The sequence below is a fragment of the Uranotaenia lowii genome, chromosome 3 (genome assembly GCF_029784155.1).
Source record: "Uranotaenia lowii strain MFRU-FL chromosome 3, ASM2978415v1, whole genome shotgun sequence".
NCBI classification, from domain to species: Eukaryota; Metazoa; Arthropoda; class Insecta; order Diptera; family Culicidae; genus Uranotaenia; species Uranotaenia lowii.
Window position 1 is genome coordinate 162,481,828 of NC_073693.1, and position 24,973 is coordinate 162,506,800.

Consider the following 24,973-nt stretch of genomic DNA (forward strand, 5'->3'; position numbering starts at 1 on the left):
TGCAGTGTCGTCCGCGAACAGAAAGAACACGCAGCCATCACCGAGAGGGGGGATGTCTGAGGTGTATAGGCTATACAGCAGAGGGCCTAGCAGACTGCCCTGCGGGACACCAGCAGGGATGGTGAAAGTTCTTGATAGGGAGCCATTCAACGATACCCTGAACGTCCTTTGTTGAAGATAGCTGCGGATGATCTTTATCAGATGTACTGGGAAATTGAATGAGCAGAGCTTATACACAAGTCCTTCATGCCAGACGTTATCAAAGGCTTTTTCGACGTCTAACAAAGCCATCGCTGTTGATTTTGATACAGTCTTGTTTCTTCTGATGGTGTTCATTACTCTAACCAGTTGATGGGTGGTAGAATGGCCATGCCTAAAACCAAACTGTTCAGGCAGTAGTATATTATGGCCTTCCACAAACTGTTGCAGACGGTTAAGTATTAGCTTTTCGAATAACTTTCCCAGCGCTGAGAGTAGGTTGATAGGTCGGTAACTTGAGGGCAAGGTAGGGTCTTTACCGGGTTTGAGGATAGGAACAATCTTGGCCATCTTCCAGATGCTTGGATAGTAGTGCAATTCCAAGCACCTATTGAATATAGAGCTTAATAATACATAGGCTTTGTTGTTTAGCTTTTTTAATATTATGTTGAAGATTCCATCAAACCCGGGGGCCTTCATGTTCTTGGTGGCCTTTAGCGCTGAGCATACTTGTTCTACAAAGATTTTTTTTTCTTGGGGGAATGTACAATGGGAGTTATCAAGGGTGTGGACACATTGAGTAACCTGACGTTCAAATGGACTAACTATGTTCGAGCCAAGCAAGTGCGAAAAGGCGATACTATTTCCTATCGCATCTGCTTTCTCGATGGGTGAGATGAGCAGACCATCGCTATGTTTGAGTGGGGGAATCGGTTTAGGGTGTGTTTTCAATAACTTAGCTGCCTTCCAGAATGGTCTGGAACGTTCGTCCAAATTTTGAACGATGCGTCCAAAACTTTCATTTCTAATTGAGTTTACCCTGGAGGCGATTTCTTTGTTAAGATGAGTTACTTCAAGTTTTCTATTTAGATCCCCGGACCTCTGAAACTGGCGTCTACGTATATTTCTAAGTCGGAATAAAATCTGGGTGTGGGAGTCAATTGCAATAAACTTACCCCTCACAGGAACACGTCGGATGCATGCCTCGTCAGCCACGGCGATTGCTCGGTTAAGGTCCTCAAGAGCCCGGTCGATGTCCACCTCGTTCACCAGCGATGGATTTTCTTCGATGTTGTCGTCAACCAATCTTGCAAACCGAACCCAGTCCACCCGGTGGTAGTCCTTTCGGTGTTGGGGTGGGCGCCTAGCCGCATGGGAGCAGACTTCTGCCACCACAGGATAGTGGTCGGAACTGAGATCGTTGTGTACCACTGGCTTGGAGATAACGGTGTTGGTCAGGAATACATCCAGGGTCGAAGGGTTCCCCGCTCGAGAAACATACGTCGGCTCATCCGGGAACTCCACCACATACAGCCCATGCTGCGAGTGGTCGAAGAGAAGACGTCCGTTTTGATTCTGTAGGTAGTTCCGCCAGGCTTCGTGGCGGGCGTTGAGATCACCGCCAATAACAAATCGGCACCCGGTACGTGTGAGGGAAGTGAGATCCGTGGTGAGTTTAGACGCCAGCCCCTTGCTGGCGAAGCACTGCCGTGGACAGTACACTGCGATGAACCGAATGTTTCCAGTTGTTGTTTCAACCTCCACGCCTACAGCTTCGATGATGGTGGTGTGGATGTGCGGCAAGATTTGGAAAATCAATCCCTTTCGTATGACGATAGCGACACCGCCCCCCCTGGAGCTAGTGCGATCGAGTCTAACGATAGTGTGGTCCGGCAGCCAGAAACTGTCGCCGGGCTTCAGGTGGGTTTCAGAAAGGAGACCCACGTCGATGTTGTGCTTGCCGAGGAAGTCAGCGAGCTCGATATTTTTTGCTCTAATAGAGCAAGCGTTCCAGGTGAGAACAGTAATGGGTTTAGTATTTAAAAATGGTAAACTTTGCTTTCTAGAGAATTTAATAATTTCATAAAATATTTTTGTAAACGTTAGATAAATCGATAAATTCTCTGGCAATGCGAAACAGTTTTTGAGATTTTTTATTCTCATCACACAGCTTTCAAGTGAGCAGTCAAGAACGCAAAAACGGAAATTATTTATTTGAAAAAATGCTCTTGTATAACATGGAATATTTTTTCTAGGGTACATGAATTGTACTGCAAGAATCAAGGAATATTTTTATCCAAATTTATATTTTTTTAGAACATTCAGTGCATCTCTGGCGATTTTTGAATGATTTTTCTTTTAAAATGTTAAAAATATTGTTATTATCATCTTCATATTTTGTATTATTTCAAATCAAAACAAAGTCAGGAGATATCCGCGCAAATCGGATCAAAGTCCATGTATTTGCAATAAACAGCGAAAGATAAGGTGAAAAAAAAACAATTGAAAAATGATTTTTTTCCAAGGCACATCAGCAGCGTTTAAATCTTATCTTATAGTCCAAAAAAAATCTATGCAATTCATTTCGTTAAAATAATTTAAAAGAAACAATTGATGCAAAAATCATAAATTTCGTGAATTAAATTTGAGTTTTAGGTATGGATATAGCTTAAACTGTGAAAAAAAAATAATCCGGGCAAAATCCGAGTTTTTTCCTCAATATCTAGGCAACCGGACTAGACCGGGTAATTTCCATTTTTTGAAACTTTGATACTTTCAAACCTGAGCTTGGAATTCTATATTTAAATTATTTTTAGTTTCTTATTGATTGTTCCAGAGACTAAATTTCCCAACCTTAAAATAATCAGGATAAACTTTCAATGATAAATTGAACATTTTGCATTATAAATATATAAAGTTGTTGTTGTGTACTTCAAAAATAACTTTTTTCAGCCCTTTTATTTTGTTAACTGGTAGATTTGTAATTTTATTTTTTCTCTAACTTTGATTTTCAGTTCGTTCTCTGGAGTTTCAAAAATATTGTTTTTAAATTTGTAAGCAATGCTTAGCATTAATTTTCAAGCACACTCTTAACTCAAAGTATGAAAATCATTTTAAATAATTTATGACTGACTTACCAGAAAAACCATTAGTTTGAAATTTGATTCTGATTAATTTTGAATCGAAACAGAAGGGGAGAATGAGGATACCTTCGCTATGTCTCGAAACCGTAATTTCTTACAAATATAAAATGTTCTAATAAAATGTGCCAAATAGAAAAAAAAACAAAAATATCTCAACGAATTTAAAAAAAAATCGAGTTATTGAACTTTGTTTGAAAAATTTAAAAAAAAAAGTGATTTGACGATCTATTTTATCACTATAAATTGTTCCCACATGAAAAAAATATAATAAAAATAATTACTCTAACATGCCAGACGTTAGAGTTTACTATGAACTTCATATTTCCATATTTTCAAAGCAACAGCAAACTCTGAATTTTTTTTTATAAAAAAGTTTTCCAAAATGTATGTTATGGGTAAAATTGATCTCTAGAGTCCAAAAAGATGTTTTTTTTTCTGGATGGATGTTTATCATTGGTTATCACGAAATTTTATATGTTTGTCCAATAATTAATGTTTATCCAGTAATTATCTGTCAATTAGGACATAAAATACAGCATTTATCTAAAAACTAGAAAATTGCACCTTAAAGTATGCAATGAAAGTAGAGTAGAAGACTTACTTTTAGAATTCACTTTGTCTTGATAGGTACTTACAAACGGTGAAATGAGAACTAATATGACAAAAATAGTCAACGGACCTTTTGTCTTTGGATAATGCTAGATTTTAGCCTAGGGTCAGTGCTCCCTGAATTAAGAATCAAGTCTCCTTAAGAGGGGTGGGGGGGGGGGGGGGGTAGGGTCTAACGGGTATAAAAAACACCATTTTCACGATTTTTGTCTAGAGCTATCGTTCAAACAAATGTATTCAAAATTTTTGCATTATACAAAGCATTGTTAAAAGAACATTTAGTAATTTTTTCAAAGAAAAATATTGAAAAATGAGCCGGTGACGGAGCACTTTCGAGGATGCCTTTTAGAAAACAGGATTTGCGGTGGACACTGTATCTCAGCACAGAATCATCTGAAGTAAAAAAAAATCAGAGCAAAATATTTTTAATAGATGTTTTTCTGGACCCCAACGTTTTTATTTAACTTAAAAATAAAATTATGAAATTTTTGTGGCTGTTTGAAGTAAAAACTACGATTTTTCACGAAAAAATCCGCCATTTTTCACCTGTAAAATCTCCCCAAAGTAAAAAAAAACAAAAAAGAAAAACGTTGGGGTCTGGTATTTTTTATGTAGAAAATATGTTCCAAATTTGAAAAGAATCGGATAAGTAGTTTTCAAATGACGATGTCCACGGACTTTAAAAATGTGCTTTCGAGAAAAACGCGTTTGAAGTATCTGCTCTTGCTTTCTTGCAGTATTAGATAGGAGGAGATAAAAGCCTATAATTTCTACAGTTTTGCTTCAATTGACTTGAAAATTTGACACAACATTCTTGAAATGTTTTACAATAAGAAAATGCTAAAGACGGCGAGTTGCAAAATTTTTCGAAAAAGATATGATGAAAATAAGAAAAGGGGATCAAGTACCCCGATTAATAAACATGAAGGAATTCCGCGGATTTCTAAAACTATTTACCTACTTAAATTTTTGTATTCTAATATTTAATCATTATTGAAACTACCTTTTGCCAACTGAATCTTATTTTCTGCACGTCTTCGAGCCGCACAAATTGGTCGATTTTATTTGTAAACCTATCAAAGTTTGATGGTTTCAAATATTTGTATAAGCCAAAAACCCGGACAATGTCTTGGAAAATATGAAAAATCTTAACGTTATTAAAAATAGAGAGGAAAGAGCTGGTTATTTTGACAAAAATTGCTCAAAACACTCCATTCCTCGAAGCAGAAATAAATTTAAACACAATCACTCAAAAAAGCTTTTTCATTTTGCAAATTATTTGAATAAATGTGTATGCAGTATAATTGTCCGGGCATCAGAGCCGGACCGGATTTTTTCATATTTTACCATTTAATAAGGGAAACTGTCTCGGAAATCCAAAATCTGTGTCCTTGATGACAATTTTACACAAAGGCAGAAAATAGGTTTCCTTTATGTATTGTTGTTTGTTCTACAAATCTAAATAGAAATCAATTTCAGAGCCATCAGATAGTAAGTGACTGAAAATTGAATAATTAACATGTTTTTTTGTTTTACCTTTTATGTACATTTTCAGATGAAAACTGCCAAACTCTGGGAAAAAGGTAAGAATGAAGTCATAGCTGCTATCAATGTTGTAATTTTATGGTGATTAGTATGGATTTTCCTATGTAAGCTGTACGACAGTTTAACATGTCTAATCTTTCATCAAGTCATGTGATCTCGTATCTAGATCTACGAAATAGAGTTCTATATTTTTTTAGACATATTAATTATAATTTCAAAATTTAATAACGTAAAATAACCCTTTCTAAATAAAACAATTGAATAAGTTTCGAATTAAATTGGTTATAGCTTCTCCTTAGAAAAGGATGGAAAATGAAGAACGAGAATCGTTTCTGAGGAAACAATCCAAACGAAACATATCGTGATCGATTCCCAAGCACAATCACTGTGGGAATCCATCAGATTGTCCTCTAGCAGAACACTCAACGACATTCCATCACCCATTTCGGCAGAATTGACTCCTACTCCCTGCAATGTAGCTACTTGTGCGTTCGTTCGTCCATCTGCCCAAGTGCCTCTCATCGGATATTCACCCTGTTGTGGTATGAGCCTACTTGGTTGAATGATTCGACTGAATCAAAGCAATCGAAAGATTCCTTTTAATTCAACCACCGTGGTTGAATTAAAAGGAATCTTTCGATTGCTTTGATTCAGGATATTCACCCTTTTTTACACTTCAGCCTATTGTCGATTCCCAAAAGCAACATTACAGTTACAGTTTATGTTGATGCTTTAACTGACTTTTCTGTTTACCAGTTAACATTCTAAATAGGGTGCTCAACTTTCAATTAAAATTACTCCAATAGAATTGAACAGTTCCGGGAACCCTACAATATCAAAGCTTCCCACTGTCCAAAGCGCATGTTCCACCTTTTATCAGTCTCACTTGGAAGCGCGTTAGTTGATGGAACTTTTGTAGGCTCGGTGCTGTTGTCGCTGTATGTGTACGACGTACATCTCACCCTTGCCTTTGGAAGGAGGAAGCTTGAGAGAATTCTGGAAAACGAATTTTCCTTTCTGGCACTGCTTCCATGTTTAGAGGTTGACATCGTCCCGCCAGATGTTGATACACACACTGATAGAGGAGCAGCCCTGGTGTTGCGGGATGAATGAGAGGATTGTTGCCATTCAAGCAAGATCATTTCATTCGAAAGCGATACCTACTAAAACAAATAGTTGAATCGTTTAAATAATAGTTTTCGACTGTTGAAATTCTACAAAGGGAAAATATTTCAGCTATTTCAGTCAATTCACGGATCCAAAACACCTTATCTTCTAATCTTCTTATCTAGCCTCTAGGCAGTACTCATTTTAAATATTTAAATAAGCTTTTCGTCTAAGTTTTTTTTTCTTTTAGTGACTTCTAGCGTTTTTATTGTTCAAAAGTGTCGAATTAGTGTATGCGAACTTAATTGTAATTGATCCTCCAGATGAAGATACACAACTTTCTGTAAGTTTTCTACTGTTTTAAGTTGTCAATTGGTTCATTAAGAGATTGAAATGTTTGTTGTAGATTTCTGTGAAAACGTCGGAACGAGAAAATAAGGTGTTTTGAATCCATGAATTGACTGAATAAGCTGAAATATTTTCCCGTTGTTATATCGTTTATTTTGAAAGAATCTCCAATTTAAGATAGTGAGTGAGGAATCGTGAACCAAAGATGTATTCGTCTCTCAGGATATTGCATATTTTCACATAAAGCGTGTTCGGATCAAAAAGTGGTCAAACTAAATTGCGTGTAAATTGATTATTTGTTAATTGAAAATATCAAAGTATCTTTCGTTTTGAAGGCCCAAAATTTTCAGTTAAGATTCCGATCTACCTAGTCTAAATAAGCGAGACTTTCGTTTGACGCTTGCCATCAGATTTTGTACAGTTACCTTATCCACGTTCTTCGGCGCAGAACGCCAATTTGCTTTGAACTGCTTCTCGCTGCTTACAGATTTTTGTGGTCTCATACGGTTTTGCTTAACTATCGTCAAATATTTTTCGATTGGTAGAAGTTCCGGTGTGTTTGGTGGGCCACATCCTGATATTGTCAGTGGCAGTGATTTTGAAGACACTTTTTTATGAAATTTACTGATTGACGATCCCGACTGCAACGAAAATATCGCTTTACAAGCCTCTGGTACAGATAGATTCCCAAACGAGATATGTCTTGGCAAATTTTGATAGTTTAATATGATTGAATATGTCTGTCACCTTTTCCCACGGTTGTAGACGGTATACCCAACCTATTTGCGACATCTCGAACGGAGAGATTGGAATTTCTTTTGAAAGTGCTAGCCATTCTTCTGTTCGTCTCTGCGGCTCCCGAATTTCAATACCTCCTAGATCACGGCTTCTTAGTTGTTAAAATACTTTCCCCGAACACTTTTATTACATTGGTGACGGTTGATTTCGCCACATTCAAAAATTTTGCTTTTTGGATTTGGTTTGAATTTTCACTACGCGTATAAAAAATTCTGATTCGTAGCTCTAAACTAAAGACCTAATGTCGAAAGCCAAATAGAAGAATCATTCTATACATACACACCTACAAAATGAGGGGTGTTCAGGTTTTTATATGAATGATTAGAAAAAAAATACAGCGAATTTAAGTTGAACAATTAGTGATCCGAACACTTTTTAGCTTGTTGAGTTGAGTATGCGTAGGATGCTGCAATTATTCAGCAAGCCATTTATTCACTCACCAAGGAACTGGGAACTCAAATTCGGTTGATATAATGAAATTTAAAAAAAACTGCTGAGCATCTACATCACACAACTTAATCTTTTCTTGAAACGAAAAAAATAATGACTTCACCAATGGATTTGAAATGAATGTGATCATCTGTGGCCTTCCGATTTTATATTTGCTTTATCAACTCGCTTTTATGTGTTTAGCATATCAGAGTGATAGTTAAAAATCTGAATAAATGAAAGCTCCAACATAACTTGTTTGACAATAATATTGCACTTATGCCTTTAAAAGTATGCAATAATTGCTTAAAATTTAAGAAAAAACGGTCAATAGTCTGAATAATTGTGAAAAAAATGCGAAAAAAACAAAAAAGAGTACATATTTAATCAAATCACCGATCAATATGGACTTGTATTTCATGATAATTGACAACCAATAGTAGGAAAAGTCAAATAATAATTAAATTTTGAGAAAAGCGTCGCGGGCCGCTTGTTCCTCATCCCTGTTATAATCTTATTCTATTTTTACAATCGATATGCGCCTTGTTTAAGAAAAACCAATAAACGACTTCTTCGATCAAAACTTTGCGTTATTCCCTCCCAAAATTCAAAACACCTTAATCTCGTTCTAAAAAGTTAAAAAAAGAATTAACCAAAAAGGAAACTGTTTGAAATTTGACAAAAAGTTTACATACCACATTTCTTAATGAGAACAAACATTATATTTTTTCCTAGGATCGAGACGAAGGCTCGTAACATTTTTCTTTTATGGTTTTTCTGCAGAACTGCCAATATGGCAATTTTCAAACGATCATGCAAATGGAACCAAATTTGGCATAGGAGTGTATTTTATTACGAGAAATGTTCCTAAAATGGTTTGGCACTCCCTCCTTCCAATTAGAAAAAAGAAAGCGGGAGGGGGCTCCGATACAATTTTTCGCACAATTCGTGAAATAATCAAGCAAACGGAACCTTATTTGGCATGCGAAGGTGTATGAGTAGAAAGAATTTTTTAAAGATGGTTTGAGACTCCTCCCTCTTTTCAGTGTGGAAATACAAATGGAAGACCATGCAATTTTTTTCAAAACTTCGAGAACTAATCAAGCAATTGGAACCAAACTTGACATGGGTGGGTATTTGGGTACGAGAAATGTTTCCATGATTATTTGAGACTTTACCCTCTTCGATTGGGAAGAAACAGAGGGGGAAGTTGACTTTCATACAATTTAATGCATTATTCGAAAACTTATCATGCAAATGAATCTAAATTTCACATACGAAGGTTTAAGGCTACGAGTCAAGTTTGAGACCCATTTGTCCTAAAAGGATCTTCCTTTTATGCATTACTCGAGAACTAATTGAACAAAAATACCAAATTTATCATGGAAGTATATTCGAGAATGAGAAAAGTTTTTTTATGTTTCGAGACCCCTTCCGAGTACCCCTTGAAACCCGAGGTTTTCATACAATATTTTTAAATCATTCTAGAACTTAAATATTAATAAAATAAAATAGCAGATGGTATTTGAGAAGATTTTTTTCTGATTGTATAAGGCTTCTTCCTCCTTTCACCGATTCGATTGGAAGGGGGAAGGAGAGCTCCCATGCAATTTTTTTTATAACTGGAGTGCTAATTTAGCAGATGGTAATAAATTGGGAAGAGTATTTAAATACGAGAAATATTTCTAAGATGATTTGGTTCTCCTCACGGGATAGGAAAGAGAAGGCAGGTGTCATTCATTTGTTTGGATTAATTCAAGTGCTCATCAAGTAAGTTCTACCAAATTTTACAGGGGTTGTTTAAAAAATTTTCTATGGTTATTTAAAAACCCAGATAAAAGAGGGGAGAAGGAGTTCCTCACATTATATTATATTACTTTAGAACTTATCCAACAAATGGAGCCAAATTTGAAAGATAAAGTATTCTAATACGAAAAATGTTTTCTATTTTCTTTAAAGGATACATTCTATGCAGTGCAGAGGAATTGGGGAGGTTTTATCACATGATTTTCGAAACTTTTCAAGCTAAGGTTTTTTTTAAAGATTTGAGACCTCTCCTTCTTCTAGATTAGAAACGGGAAGAAGGAAAGTATGTATAGTTCGATTAATTATCAAGCAAATTAAAAGAAATGTAATGTTATTTGGTTAGGAAAATTTTGTTATGACAGTTCGTGGACCCTCCTTATAATGCAGGGGAGAAACGAAAATAAAAACAAGTTCTTAATATCAAATTTAAAACCATTATTGAAAAACAATTTCAGATCAAGTAGATATAAAAAAAATCAGAAAATCTAATCTTTTTTGTATTCCAATAATAATTTGATGTAAAAGCTCTTTTTGTAAAGGTTTTAAGAATTTATTTATCATGAAATTTTTTTCACATAATTTATTGATTTTTAGAAGGTGTAGCACACCGGATCAGCTAGTAATCTTATAAAAATAAACTTAAATTTTAATTTTAGTGAACTAGCACTAGCACTTTAGCACTTTAGCACTAGCACTTTAGTACCAGTACTTTTTCTGTTCCAATTGACTGAAAAAATCCAAACATAAATTATCCTAAAAACAGATCATTTTTTTGTTTTTTTTTCTTCTTGAACATATATAATCTCTATAAATAACAAATTTAAATCTATCATCAACCTGTTTTTTACCCATTCTACGACGGGGTTGAAGAATAACCATATTCCTATTTCTCCGGAATGATTCCCTGCGGTTGAAAAGTAACCACATTCACACTTCTCAAGAAAAATAAATAAGAAGACTTCTATGGAAGAAGTAAAAAAAATAAATTAATCCAGACTTCTATGGAAGAAGTAAAAAAATAACTTAATCCAGAATGCGTTTGTGATATGGCTCAGTTGGCAAGTAAGTTGTTTCCTGAGCCGATGTTCGTGAGTTCGAGCCCAAGAGTAAACATCGAACACAGTTGTACCGGATAAATTTTTCAATAAATGTCCGCAAACTGAAACGTTGTTAAAGTCGCGAATGCCACATGATGCCAGATGATAAATCGACTATAATCGAAACAAAAAAACTTAAATCAGAAAGGTGCGAAAATGGTTATTTTTTAACCGAAAATGGTTTATACAAATCCAGCGTGTTTGGACCAACTGTTAACCGGCATTGACGCTGACCTTGCCATTGCATCGTCTGTAAACCGAAGCCTACCGGTTTGGAGGAATTCCTCAAGTTTTAACACCGGCTGTGATGACCGTTGAAAGACGGTGAACATTTCTAGCACTTCACACTTTTACAACTGTTCGTTGGAAATTTCTGTTGCAGTATTCTCATAAGTTAGACAAGTACAGAAAAAACCAACACGACAAAAAACACGATGTCAGATGAGCTTAACGTAGTAGTGGTTGCTGTCCTCGATATTGTTCTAGTTCCTGTGAAGGATTTGCATTTGAAATTTGTGAAATTTGGTCAAATTACCTGTGATTCAAGGAATCAGTATCCCGACTGAGATAAATGTAATCTAAGTGTGTGTCTTCAAATTTGATAAACGAAAAAAAATCAAGGTGAAACAAAGATCACCCAGTTGGTATTGTTTCAAGAATTATCAACAAGTCTTCAAATAATTCAAAACCAGGGATGGAAGAAATCTCACATTAACTAAGCTCCCTGTAAGGAAAACTGTCTGCCAACCCTGGCCGAGGTAAGGAAGCTGCACTCAGTCCGTCCATCGTAGTCGTCAACACCCAACAACATTCATGAGGTGGGATTTCCTCTCTCTCACTTTCATTTCCTTCTGCTTGTGCGAGACCTATCAAGGCGTCTGGTTTGCGTTTTGCATCCGGCTGAGATAAACAAAAAAAAAATAGCTGAACTACCCTCGCTTGGTGTATGGAGGAAAATCGGCTGTGGGTGGTGGTTGTGTTGGGAAATCTCCCGAACGGTTGGTAAGCTTTGGCTTTTGACACCAACACCATTACAGGGATTCATATGCTGATGGTAGAGATTGTGGGGATGTATGTAGAGATGAAGCGAGCGATGGCTGTATGCATCTCTCCTCGAAGGTTTAGGTTAGTTCGCTTTTCCTATCTTGCGTAAAGTGGTCGGTTTTGCCGGATAGTTGTTCGTTAATTCGACGATTCGATAGTGTTTCAAGTGAAGTTTTTGTTTGCAAGTGGTTTAGAGTGGTGTATTGTCAAGTGTTCGGTATGATTAGTGTGAAATTATTCTTGATTCGATAGCAAATGATGGGTTGGATTGCAAATTACCTGATAACTTCCCGTGATAGCAGAAAATATCTCCCATGGTAGTACTTTTGGTGTTTTGGGGGCAGTTATTACTGGGGGAAAGCTTGTGGGGAAAGGCTCTGTTAGGCTGTCGGAGGAGATCAAAGCTTGAAGGGGAGAATGCAGAGAAGATGCTGGTTGCCAAGGGCAAAATTGGAGCGTAATTATTTTTTTTCTTCCTGCGAGTGGGTAATGTTATGTAGCCCTCGTTGGAAGAAAAAAAGAACATTCCTCCACATTCTCCTGGAAGCATTTGGCTCTTCACGTTGACGCACATCAAAATTCCATCGCTCCGTATCTTGTTCAACTTACGATGACTCGAGCGAGAGAGTCAAAAATCATAAACCGAGTGGGTCGATCAAGAAATGGAACCGAGCAAGATCCTAAATAAACCTTCCTACTACGAAGGACCGCTCAGGAGGATTTTCATTAATGATAGGCAAATACCTACTGATGATGCGCTGATACGGCTGACTGGGACGAACAACTCCACAAAGTCCTAGATGGGGTTTTAATGAAAACGAGATGCCGCTCCGATTAAAAAGTGGTGCAGTTTCCACCGCCTGGGGCCACTTGGCACGGATGATGGCGGAACAACCCGAAGCGGGGGTGGAGATTTTCATAAGCGAAAGCACCCTGCGGGGGGTTGTATGGGTTTCAATTAAAAAAAAAAAAAAAGAATCCTCCCATAAACCGATTCAGCCCCTCTGCTCTGTCTGATGGATGCCTTCAAAAAACAGCTCCGAGAGCTTTCGGCTGTTACCTTTCTACTGTTTTGGTATTTTGGTATCGAAAACGCACCTGGCAAACACAAACAGATAATGGTTAGTTGCAGAAACGCACACATGCATAGCAAATTTCCTCCATCAACTGATACAATAACATCGGCAAATGGGAAATAAACAAGGCAACGGAGCGCCGGGGATTAAAGAACGATATAAAGGTGAGTGTGATTTATTTAATTAATTTTGTCTGTACTTTGTCTATGAGACTAACTAGAGGATGCTGGATTTGTCCTGCAACAGCGGGATATATTTTAGCAAAATTTTAATAAAAATCGATTTATCAAGCAACTTTCTAGATGTTATCTATTATGTACTGGGAATTTCACGCCCTAAAATTATCAAACATCCTAAATCATTGTAATTGATTTGAAATAGAATTCAAAATGAATTTACTCATTACTAAATGATACCTAAGATAATGGAAACTTTTGAACTCAAATATGCATAAATCATTCGGAATCGTGTCTATGTGTTTTATTTTAATAAATCTATAACACAAGCTTGATAGACTTATAGATACAAGTAACAGACGTACAAGCTCGAACAAAAAATCTTCAAAAAAGTGTATACAATTTCAAATGCTGACATTTCGAAAAGTCGTAATCGTATATGAACTCATTGATAACACTAGTTTATAGCATTTTTTAAGCATCGGCTAGTGAAGAAAAAAGTTATTTGTGAAAAACCAGTATTTTTTGTTTCTCCTGAGCTATTCTATTCACGTTTGAGATGAAAGCAACCCCTCCCCATGGTCAGATCTTTCTGAAATTTGGCATGCGACCTTCGGGTAAGCACAGAATCAATTTTGACTTGTAGCGAATGAGATTTATTATGTTTAAATCTTCCTATACTATGATTAGTACACTGCGATTCGTTAAAGTATTCAAACGTGCGAAAAGTACTGTTATGGTAAAGTAACCATAACTTCTTCAATTTTCAACCGATTTTGATAAATAATCGCTTGAAATCTTTGTTTTGAATTGACATTTAAGGTCAATATAAAATCAGATTTTTTTAAATGTTACCATCGAGTATAAAACTTTCGCTGAAATAAAATTTTCTAAAAAAATACGTTTTTTATAATTTTTTTTCATAAAGTCACTAATATAAACAATACTCTTGATCATACGTAAACATAAAGTTCAGGTGATCGCTGTCAAATTTATTTACCTCTAATATACACAGAAAAGAGATTTCAAATTAATGTTACGCAGTCCGAGATATTTGAATTTAAGTGCAAGTACTTTTTTTTATTTTTCCAAAATTTCATATTTAGAGCATAACAAAAAAAACTGTTCTACTGAGATTTTTTTTAACTTAATTTTCGGATTCAACGCAGTTCACGATGTTTTTAGAAATTTTGTAAACTAGTGTAATTAAACTAATGCCGCATTGAAATAGACGGGTTCAATTTATTGTTAGATAAATGCAATAAGAGTTACTTCTGACTGAACAGAATTTTACTTCCTTTATTTTATACGGTTTTTACTAAGGCTGGAACAAATTTCAATTTCTTCTTTTGTCACCCCCTTCCACCCTTCGAAATTTACAAAAAACCCGAAGGGGGGGATAAATAAAGTTTGAAGTATTTTATGTAAATTTTGAAAACAATTCAATTATCCGAAAGATTTCAATACCAAAAAAAAAAAAAAAAAAAGATGGGAGTTATTTCACCTTATTAATTATTGATTTTATTAATTTTTTAGATAAAAAAATATATGGGAGAGTGGGGAATCATGGGCCACTTTTTTTCGTTGTTCCATAACTTCTTTATTATAAAAGATAAAATGAAAATAAAAAATGGTTTGGTTTTCTACATTTTCAAGGTATCATAAGGTATTTTTTTTTAAATTTTTAATCAGTTATTTTCCCCAAATTATAACTGTTTGAAAAAAAGCAATAATTTTTTAATTTTGAAAAATGGTGGGGAATCGTGGGCCACCAAATCCAAACTGACCAAATAACATGCAAAGTTTATGAGTTGACCCAAAACTGTGATTTCCAAATTCATTTCGTTATTTTAAAGCAATTTCAGATGACGAAATGAAAAAGAGAGCTGTGTATGATCGCATAGATTCCAAAATTTGGCTCGCGAACGTTTTAGAAAAATTTCTTATATAAGATGGACAAAATATTTTCCATAACTCTTCATTTGGCATAAGAAAACTTTACAGATAGGAAAAACGTATTTTAAGTTCTGAATGTGTATAAAAACATAAAAATATAGGTGCTTCAAGATGTGTGGCCCAAGATTCCCCACAAGCTATGATTTGCAAATTGGATGCGTTTGTGTGACTTATTGATGTTTCATCAAAAATTCCTTTTCCACGTGAAAGATCATGACAAAACTAAGATCATAAGCGTATGAGCTTATTTTAGTTATGCACTTTAGGTTCCCCAACGATGAATTTAGCGAGTGTTTTTTTAATTATGTAAGTAAAATTTTCTAACTTTTTTTAGTTTGATAAATAAAAGAAGCATATGATGCGTATTTCAGTCAACAACATATAGGAATATATGCTCACGCAATGTGACGACGATGACAGTTGGTTTGAGATTTTTATCTCAACACACATCTGAGATATTAAAAGTGGCCCACGTTTCCCCACGGCCCACGATACCCCACTCTCCCCTATTATTTATAGGTTTTGTGCAATGATATAGTATGCAATTTTGTTGCATGCAATGTTTCGTGCAATTTATTTCAATTCATCAGTTTTTTTCCATTAGGATCTATTTGGATTGTGTTCTACGTAGATTGTGTTTTCTACGTTTGAAAGCCTATTAACTACCTATAAAATAAAGTATAAAAAGACTAAATTTGGTTTGTAGTTAAATTTTTTTTTGATATTACTTAAAATGTTGTTTTGAAGTTTTTAAATATCTGTTTTTTTTTGAAGACTCACAAACAAACACCTTCCCTGATAAGATCATAGCACTAAGAAGCAAATGGGTTGTTTTATATGAAAGTTTAACTTTTTCTTTGTACAGGTATAGTTTTGGAGTTATTTTTTATGGTTATTCTATGATAATTTTTGGATATTTAAAAAAATTGTCATTTTCTATGAGAAAGCCTTTATAGAACAAATGGCTAGAAACCCTATCAAATGGTAAAAGCTAGAACAGAAAACAGAACATAAGAACAGTGGGAGGACCCAGGGAATTGCATGAAGGTAAATTTTCATTTATTTATGAGGTCAAAAAATATGAGAAATGTTTATAATTTTTGCCCCTAAATGTACGCAGCAACATTGTCCATCTTTTGACTTTATTTGTTTTTGAAAAAAACGTTGAAAAATTTGATTGAGTCCAAACAAAAAAATACTGTTATTGATGTTTTAAGTTTAAGCTTTCTGTTGTGATTTTCATCAAAACAATAATTTTGAAGATACGTTAAAACCATAGTGATTATTGTATATGCACTTAACTGATAAGTAAACGACTTATAAAACTGTACTTAAGGGGGGGGGGGGGGGGGGTAGGGGGGGCGCAGGGGCAAGCACTTTTAAAAAATCGATTTTTTTTTATTTTTTTTATTTTCTTATTGTAAAACATTTAAAGAATGTTGTTCCAAATTTTCAAGTCAATCGAAGCAAAACTGTAGAAATTATAGGCCTTTATCTCCTCTTATCTAATACTGCAAGAGAGAGAGCAGAAACTTCAAACGCCTTTTTCTCGAAAGCACATTTTTAAAGTCCGTGGACATCGTCATTTGAAAACTACTTCACCGATTCTTTTCAAATTTGGAACATATTTTCTACATATAAAATACCAAATCAAAAAATGGCGGATTTTTTCGTGAAAAACCGTAGTTTTTACTTCAAACAGCCACAAAAATTTCATAAAAAAAATTTTAAGTTAAATAAAATCGTTAGGGTCCAGAAAAACATCCATTAAAAATATTTTTCTCTGGTTTTTTGACTTCAGATGATTCTGTGCTGAGATACAGTGTCCACTGCAAATCCTGTTTTCTAAAAGGCATCCTCGAAAGTGCTCCGTCACCGGCTCATTTTTCAATATTTTTCTACGAAAAGATTACTAAATGTTCTTTTAACAATGTTTTGTATAATGCAAAAAATTGAATACATTTTTTTGAACGATAGCTTCAAAAAAATTCGTGAAAATAGTGTTTTTTTTTACCCGATACCCCCTTCTCCCCCCTTAATAATCATAGGATAATATATTAATACTGTTAGGGATTTCAAAATTATAAAATAAATCAATAACCAAAGTTCGTTCGCCTCCACCTTAACTGATGGCTAGACTTAGACTGATCTTCCTTGATCGTTTATTCTTTTCGTTCTCGTTCGAGTTATCTCTCGAGATGATTTACGCTAGTAATTATTTTTATGTACAATTAGGTAAGTGTAGGGATACTTATATGATCAATGTTACCCCGAAACATAAAATCTGGTATTGTAACAAATATTTAGTTATTGCCACTAATGTCGTTTAAATCTGCTATCAATGATCATGTTTTATACTCCTCACCTCAGTAAGTATTTCAAAACTTTTAAGAGTAACAAAAAAGCAACCCCTTCCAAAATATTCAAAAATGAATTAAAAAAGTTCCCCCAGTTTACGGTAATTTTCATATAAGTTGTATGTGAGAAAAGGTATATCTAATGAGAAGAAGAATTCGTTCTACTACAAGCAATTTACTTAGATTTAATTTAAAATAGAAGGTTATTAGTTTTTTCGGATCTTAAAAAATTTGAAAGACCTTTTTTTAGTTTTTAAACAATAATTGCACTGAACTTTTTATTGAACTTCACTTATAGAGACAAATAAAATCCTTGCGAAATTGGTATTTGGGTTGTCTCCATAGTTGTTGTCTGGTCATCCTCTCAATTCAAATATCGGAAAAAATTATATAACATTTAAAAAAAAAGCAGCTTCTGCAACACCTAGAACTTCTCTTTTTGATAGCTTCAACTTTCAACTGTCAGATCCGCGCCATATTGAATAATATATTCTTTAACATATAAAGATTTTAAGATTTTCCATTACATCGGATATTCAAAATCCCTTTGTACTTGGCGGATCACTGGATTTTCACGTAAATCGAATGAGTCTTTGTTTTGACAGCAAACGGCTATGTGAATTTCACGTACGGATCAAGTTAATTTGTGTTAGCTTCTGAGTGATTCATGTCAGTACGTTCACATACTAATGTTCGCCTTCGTGAAAATCCCGGTGAATTTAAAGTTTCCTTTTCGGCTGAGTGTGCTAATACCGTTTTAACACATACATATATCTACACCCGGTGCTGTCTCGAATTTGTGAAATTGCAGGCCTGAATTATGCAAAAAAAAAGTTTATTTTTCCTTCAATTTTTGATAAAAAATGTTCGTTAGTTTATAATTACCAGAAAATAGTTGAGATAAAAAAACTTATTTTTAAAGGGAAATTTTCGTATTTTACACTGCAATTCGCAAGATGAATGTTTCATTTAGAAATTAAACGACCAAGACCAAGTTTTAATCAAATTGTATTTTAAACAAGTTTGTGTAAGACTGTAAAGATATTAGACCAACTTGTTAGGAGTTAGATTGCCTATCTCATTCATAGGGGGATTAATAAAAAAATGATAACAATTTATTGTACAACTCATTTGTTTGTTTGTTTGTTTGTTGGTTATCCACCATGGGTGCACGGATTCACCGCAGTTTCTGCCTAAGTATGTGTTCATGTGCATTGTTCAGATAATTACGTTCGACAAATCTCCAATGCAACGCGTACACCATACCCGGACCCCATGACTTCGTATGAACTGTTATGGAGTGAATGTACTGTGTTGATGTAAAGTATATTTTAGAAGAACGAGTCAATCAGGTGGGCTAGTTTGCTTACAGCAGCGGTCGGGGAACCGGGGTAAATTACCCAAAATGGGGTAAAAGTGAAATTCTTGGGGGTAACAGTGAATATTTTGTGAGTTAAAAGTGTATATTTTCATCTTGCAATTTTATGAATTTGTTGGTTTTATTTCGAAAGTAAAGAATTAAGCGGCATATGCAGAAGTGAATATTTCCCCCTGAGGAATTCAAATAACACGCTTTGAGAGCTCGCTTAGTGTTTATGGAAACGTTTATTTTGCTCTTCGTCATGGGGTGATATCAACTTAAATTAAAATGGTTTTGGGGTAATGATTAGAGGTATTCCGGCATCCGTGTATATACCTGGCAAGCTGGCACCTGATTGAACATTCTTAGTATGAAATCAGTTAATTAAAGGAAGCACATCTTACCTGTCGACCACTAATGGGATTCGAACCCAAAAGTTTTCTTACCGATACCGGGAATCGAAACCAGTACGCCTGGCATACCAAAACCAGACTCGCGCCAGTCTATCCGCTAGACCACTTCGGCGCTTCTCAATTTTTTATGCATACAAATTGTATGATACAACTCATTTCAACGTAAAATTTCCTCTAAGACAGACACTAAACACCAATGTAAAACAAAGCAGTTATAAGCAACATTCACGTGTTTTACATTATAGACCTTTGTGCATCGGTCTTTAAACGACGCTATTTTTAACATCTTTTGAAAAACAGACAATTGAAAAAAACTATAATGTCAACAATATATTTCAAACTATGTCAAAATCTTCATGCAAATTTTAATGAAAATATATTGAATGGGTTATTAACTACAGCGTTTTTCCCGTGATGCGATTTGATTCGGGACATGCCTTATATAGTGTCATTTTTTTCTCTTCAGCTAAAAAACAACACCTTTAGCTTCTTTATCACAGTGCTCACGTAATAGCACGATGCCAGAAGTAACCAAATCCGAGTATCAACTTCGTAGGACTTGTGAAATGTAAACTTTTCAAATTTTCACAACTTTTATTTTGGAACTTTGCAGAAATATTCAGGCAGGAATGGTCATGAAAAAAAATTATCGGAGATCTGCTAGGCGCTCGTTTCATAGTATGTTGTCACCCATTACGAAGTTTTGAAGAATTTCGAAAAATTAGCGAACCAATTTTCTTGCCTACGAACTCACAAATAAAGGGACTTGTGGGAATTATATGTTCTACACCAGGGATGAGCAACGAGCGGCCCGCGGGCCGCATGCGGCCCCCGAGTTCTTCTTGTGCGGCCCGCGAAGCGTTTCTCAGATTGAATTTATTTCTTTTTTGAATTTTACTTTTTCTATGATAGATTGTTCTTTTGATGAAATAATAGTTCATACAGGTACTAAACCAAAAAAAAACGGTGTGTCAGTGATTTGAACAAATATGCACTTCATTTGTTTTGAGCTGCATTTGCCCTTCAATCATTTATATTTTTAACCTTTTTTAGCATTTTGAGCATTTATTGTGCGTTCTTAGAAGCATTAGTATAATATTATTTAAACTTGCGTAAAATGAAATTGAAACTACCACTTTAAAAATCAAATCTCAAAAAGCGAGTTGGAATAACAAATGATAAATCGAAAGACTACATATGATCACAGGCATTTTTAAATCTGTTCCTAAAGTCATTTTTTTTTATTCCACGCAATGATAAAGGTGTAGGATAGAAATGTTCAGCAGATTATTTTATTTTTTTTTTTTGAAAATTTGGGTAATTAAACAAATATTTTAAAAATATTATTTCTGTTAGCACTCAAATACTGTATTGAGAAAAGTTTAATAACAAGGCCTGGGTGAACAATTTTAGATTTCTTATCAGTTGACCCCAAAAATCACAGGAAAATCTTACCAAAACTCGATCAATTTAGTCATTTTACTCAAAAACTAGAAATCCTTATTACCAAAATCATAATACTTTCAAATATTGCTAACTGTTATTTCGACGAAATTTGCTTAAAAGCTTAGAAATTATGGATTTTTCTATAATTTTTAGAAATCTTGCTCAACATCCTAATGCATGATCTTTTACGAAAATTTTAATTGAAAAACACATTTTTTTCACCGTTTGTAAGTAAAAAAGATCGGGACGTCGAGAACAAATTTATATTGTGGAAGTAATTTTTGAAAATACTCACAGAAAAACAGAACGAATGTTCAATAATTATTCAACGTCCAATGCTGAGAAGACAGTGATTTCCTTGAAATTTATTATTCTTAATATAAGCTATCGCTGTGATGTCTTCCTAGAAAACTCTTTAATGAAAGTGATGACAAATAATTACAACGGTATGTGAAAACAAGGGTTTTTGTAAAAAAAAGTCCAATTTTTTTATCAACAATATATTTAAAAGCTTTAAAAAATTCTCGTTTTCCATATCAATGAAAAGCAGATGATGTCTCTATTTGGAAGAACGAATGTTTCGAGGAAGTGAAAATCAATTTGAAAATTAAGATAAATATAAAATGATCAAGATATACCAAGTGATGTAGCTATTCAATTTTGGCTGGTATTGTCCGCCTTGCATAAACAAATCGATGTAAATTTTATGTTTTCTTAAAAATGTCAAAAATTGTTTATTGGTTAAGCTCTGCTTAGTACTGATAATATATTTTTTTTTTTTTTCTATATATTTTAATGTTTCCGAAATTTAGTGAGGAATAATAATTCTTAAAAAAATATTGAAAATATTTTTAACGCTTTATACACACAATTACTTCTCAGAGTCGTTTCAAATAAACGGAATTATAAAAAAAAATTTAACTTTTGAAAAAAAATTTTTGTTGTTTAAATTTTCTTAGTTATTTCCATAAAAAAAATCCGGCAGTAGAGAATTCATATTATAGTTCTACTTCTTCTTCTTCGTTTATGTATATTGATGGCCAAAAAATGCAATTCTATTACAAACAGAAAAAAACACCTTTAGATTTTATGTAATGTTTCGATTCATGTGAAACTGGATTCTTTTTATTGTAAAAAACCACACCAAAAAGCCGAAACTTTAATTCGGTATAATATTTAACATGCAGATAAAACCAAAATGTGAGCGCTCTTAACCACAGCAGCCTTGGCTACTAGCGACACGTTTCATACATCGGGACGTATTGATGGCCTAAGCTGTGGCCTAAGGAAAATCAACACTAAATTTCGCATCACTTCCATCTGTACCGTTGAGCCGTCAACACGTACGCCGGAGCATCGTATCGTTGCTGTGTACCTGCAGGAACATTTTACATTATTTATTTTTTCCTTACCTGTATTTCAATCAGCACTTTTCAGTGCTAAAATTATTTTCATTTTCTTTTATTCATATTTTCTCTTTTCTTTCCAGCATGGGGAAGTCTTCGGCCGGCTCAAGGGCCGGAAGAAAACGGATTGCTGAACCTAATCCAGGGCCATCTGCCAAAAAAGTTGAAATTTCCAATTCATTCGATGTCCTTCATAACATCGGTGATGAGGAAATATTCATATTTAATTCTGATAAGAGTACTAAGAAACCTTCTTCTTCTTCTTATACTCTTAAAAACGAAAAGATACCACCAATAACGGTCACGATTCTTGACTTCAATGCCTTTCGAAAAGAAATCGTCACTTCCGTCAAGGATGTGAAGATTTCTTTTCAGATCGGTCGAAGGGGAACTGCTCGTATATTGGCGGAATCTTTTAATGATTTTCAAAAGGTTTTAAATTATTTGAATAATAAAAAACACCAATTTTTTACGTACGACACTAGAGGTGATCGTCCTTTTAAAGTTGTACTTCGTGGTCTCACCGGCGATCAGACACCGGATGAGATCACAGCTGAATTAAATTCTTTGTTAGGTTTTTCTCCAATTCAAGTAATTCAAATGAGGAAAAGAACCAACACGAATAATACCAGTAGTGTTGGTTTTGCTCCTGAACTTTATTTGATCCATTTTAAAAAGGATCAGGTTAATAATTTGAAAATTTTGGAAAAGGCTCGTCTGATGTTTCATTGTCGAGTAAAATTTGAACCTTTTCGTAAATCCCATACCAATTTTTTACAAAATATTACGCAATGTCGTCGTTGTCAAGCTTTTTGTCATGGCACTAAAAATTGTAGAATGAATGCCAGATGCATGTTTTGCAGCTCATTCGATCATGAAAAATCTAAATGCCTTTTTGGTGGTGATAAGCCAAAAACAGAATTTTTTAAGTGTGCAAATTGCGCAGGTAATCATTCTTCGAATTCTCTAGATTGTCCCGTTAGGGCAAAAATTATTGCTTCTAGGAAAAACCCCAAAGTTTCCAGAAAAGTTTCTTCTCCTCCTTCCTCTTTTTCGTCTACACACGTCAGACCGGCAAACAACCTGCCTGTTCGCGGTCAGCCTCGGCCTACATTGGAATCACGGCTGGGTAATACCCGAAGTGATTTTAATGTTACCTGGGCTGATTCTGCGCCCCAGACTCGTTGTTTATCGTTCTCAGAGGTGGTTGAAAATGGGTTTCCCTCTTCAGGTTTAACTAATAAAAATGGGAAAAAACCAAGTCTCAACGTTCATGCGAAGGCTTGGGAAAATCCCCGAAATTCAAATACTTTTTCTTCTCCTTCCTCTTCTGATTCTAACAATTTTGTTGATTTGGGTGAGATTACTGAGGAAAAATTAAAATTTTTGCATCAAAATTTAATGGAAATGATGCAACTTATGTTGAAAGCAAATTCAATGTTTGAAGCTTTCCAAACTTCTTTTAATTATGCTAACAAAATTATTATGACTTTACGATTCCCTCATGGATCCAAATAGATGTTTAAATATTATGAATTGGAACGCCAGATCTTTGCTGGCTAACCAAGATGAATTCTTTTTATTTTTGAAAACTCAAAACATTCATATTGCTGCCATCACCGAAACTTTTTTAAAGCCAGACAATAACTTGAAAAGCAATGCTTTCTTTAAAATTTTGCGAAATGATCGACTTGATCGACAAGGTGGGGGTGTAGCTATTGTCATCAATAGTCGTCTCAAATTTAGACTTCTTCCTTCTTTCAATACAAAAGTCTTAGAAACAATTGGAATTGAATTAGAAACTTCTATGGGGAAAATTATAATTGTTGCCGCATATTTGCCTTTTCAATGTAGCGGTGAACAGAAAAATTTTTTGAAGGGAGATTTACAAAAACTCACCAGAAATAAATCTAAATTTTTTATTATTGGTGACTTTAATGCAAAACACCGATCTTGGAATAATATTTCATCAAATTCAAATGGGAATATTTTGTTTAATGACTGCTCTGCAGGTTATTATACTGTTGAATATCCTAATGGGCATACTTGTTTTTCTTCAATTAGAAATCCCTCCACAATTGATTTGGTTCTAACGGATTTAGGCGAGCATTGTAGTCAATTAGTTACTCATGCGGACCTCGATTCAGACCACCTTCCAGTAACATTTTCTTTATCCCAAAGTCCCATTGAAAACCCTTTAAAATCAACTTTTAATTTTCAAAAGGCTAACTGGGAGCGATATATGAATTTTATTGAACGTAATTTAGATGTAAACGTTCCATTGAATTCAATAGAAGATATTGATTTGGCTGTAGAAAATTTGACAACTTCAATAGTCAATGCTAAAGCCGCTTCGATACCTAAAGTTAAACATAAATTTAATCAACCTTTAATTGATGATGATCTTCAGTTTTTGATACGACTGAAAAACATTCGTCGACGCCAATATCAACGAACTAGGGATCCTTATTTGAAATTAATTTATTGCGACCTTCAAAAAGAGATCAAACGTCGTTTAAATTTCATCCGTAATGAAAATTTTGCTAAAGCAGTAGAGGACATAAAACCCTACTCAAAGCCATTTTGGAAATTAACTAAAATTCTAAAAAAGCCCCAGAAGCCAATTCCTACTTTGAAAGATGGGGATAAACTTCTTTTAACTAATTCAGAAAAAGCTCAAAAATTAGCCCAACAATTTGAGTCTGCTCATGATTTTAATTTAAACGTTGTAAGTCCAATTGATGCTCAAATTTCCCTAGAATTTGATGATATTCTTTCTAAGCAAATTGTGTTTGAAAGTTCTTGTGAGACAAATATTGATGAACTTAAATTGATTTTCAAAAAATTTAAAAATATGAAAGCCCCGGGGGAAGATGGG

At 34.5% G+C, this 24,973-nt stretch overlaps 1 protein-coding gene across 3 annotated transcripts in view; it reads left to right on the plus strand.

The window, feature by feature from the left end:
• The window catches only part of LOC129751298 (uncharacterized protein DDB_G0283357), a 361,153-nt gene that overhangs the window by 69,960 nt on the left and 266,220 nt on the right, over positions 1–24,973 (plus strand). The window contains exon 2 of one of the 3 annotated variants that reach the window (XM_055746721.1): positions 5,287–5,314. The gene's annotated coding sequence lies outside the window, so the exon portion shown is untranslated. Of the gene's footprint in view, positions 1–5,286; positions 5,315–12,001; positions 12,123–24,973 lie in introns of those variants that run through there. The other 2 variants (XM_055746723.1, XM_055746724.1) reach the window with 2 other exon arrangements.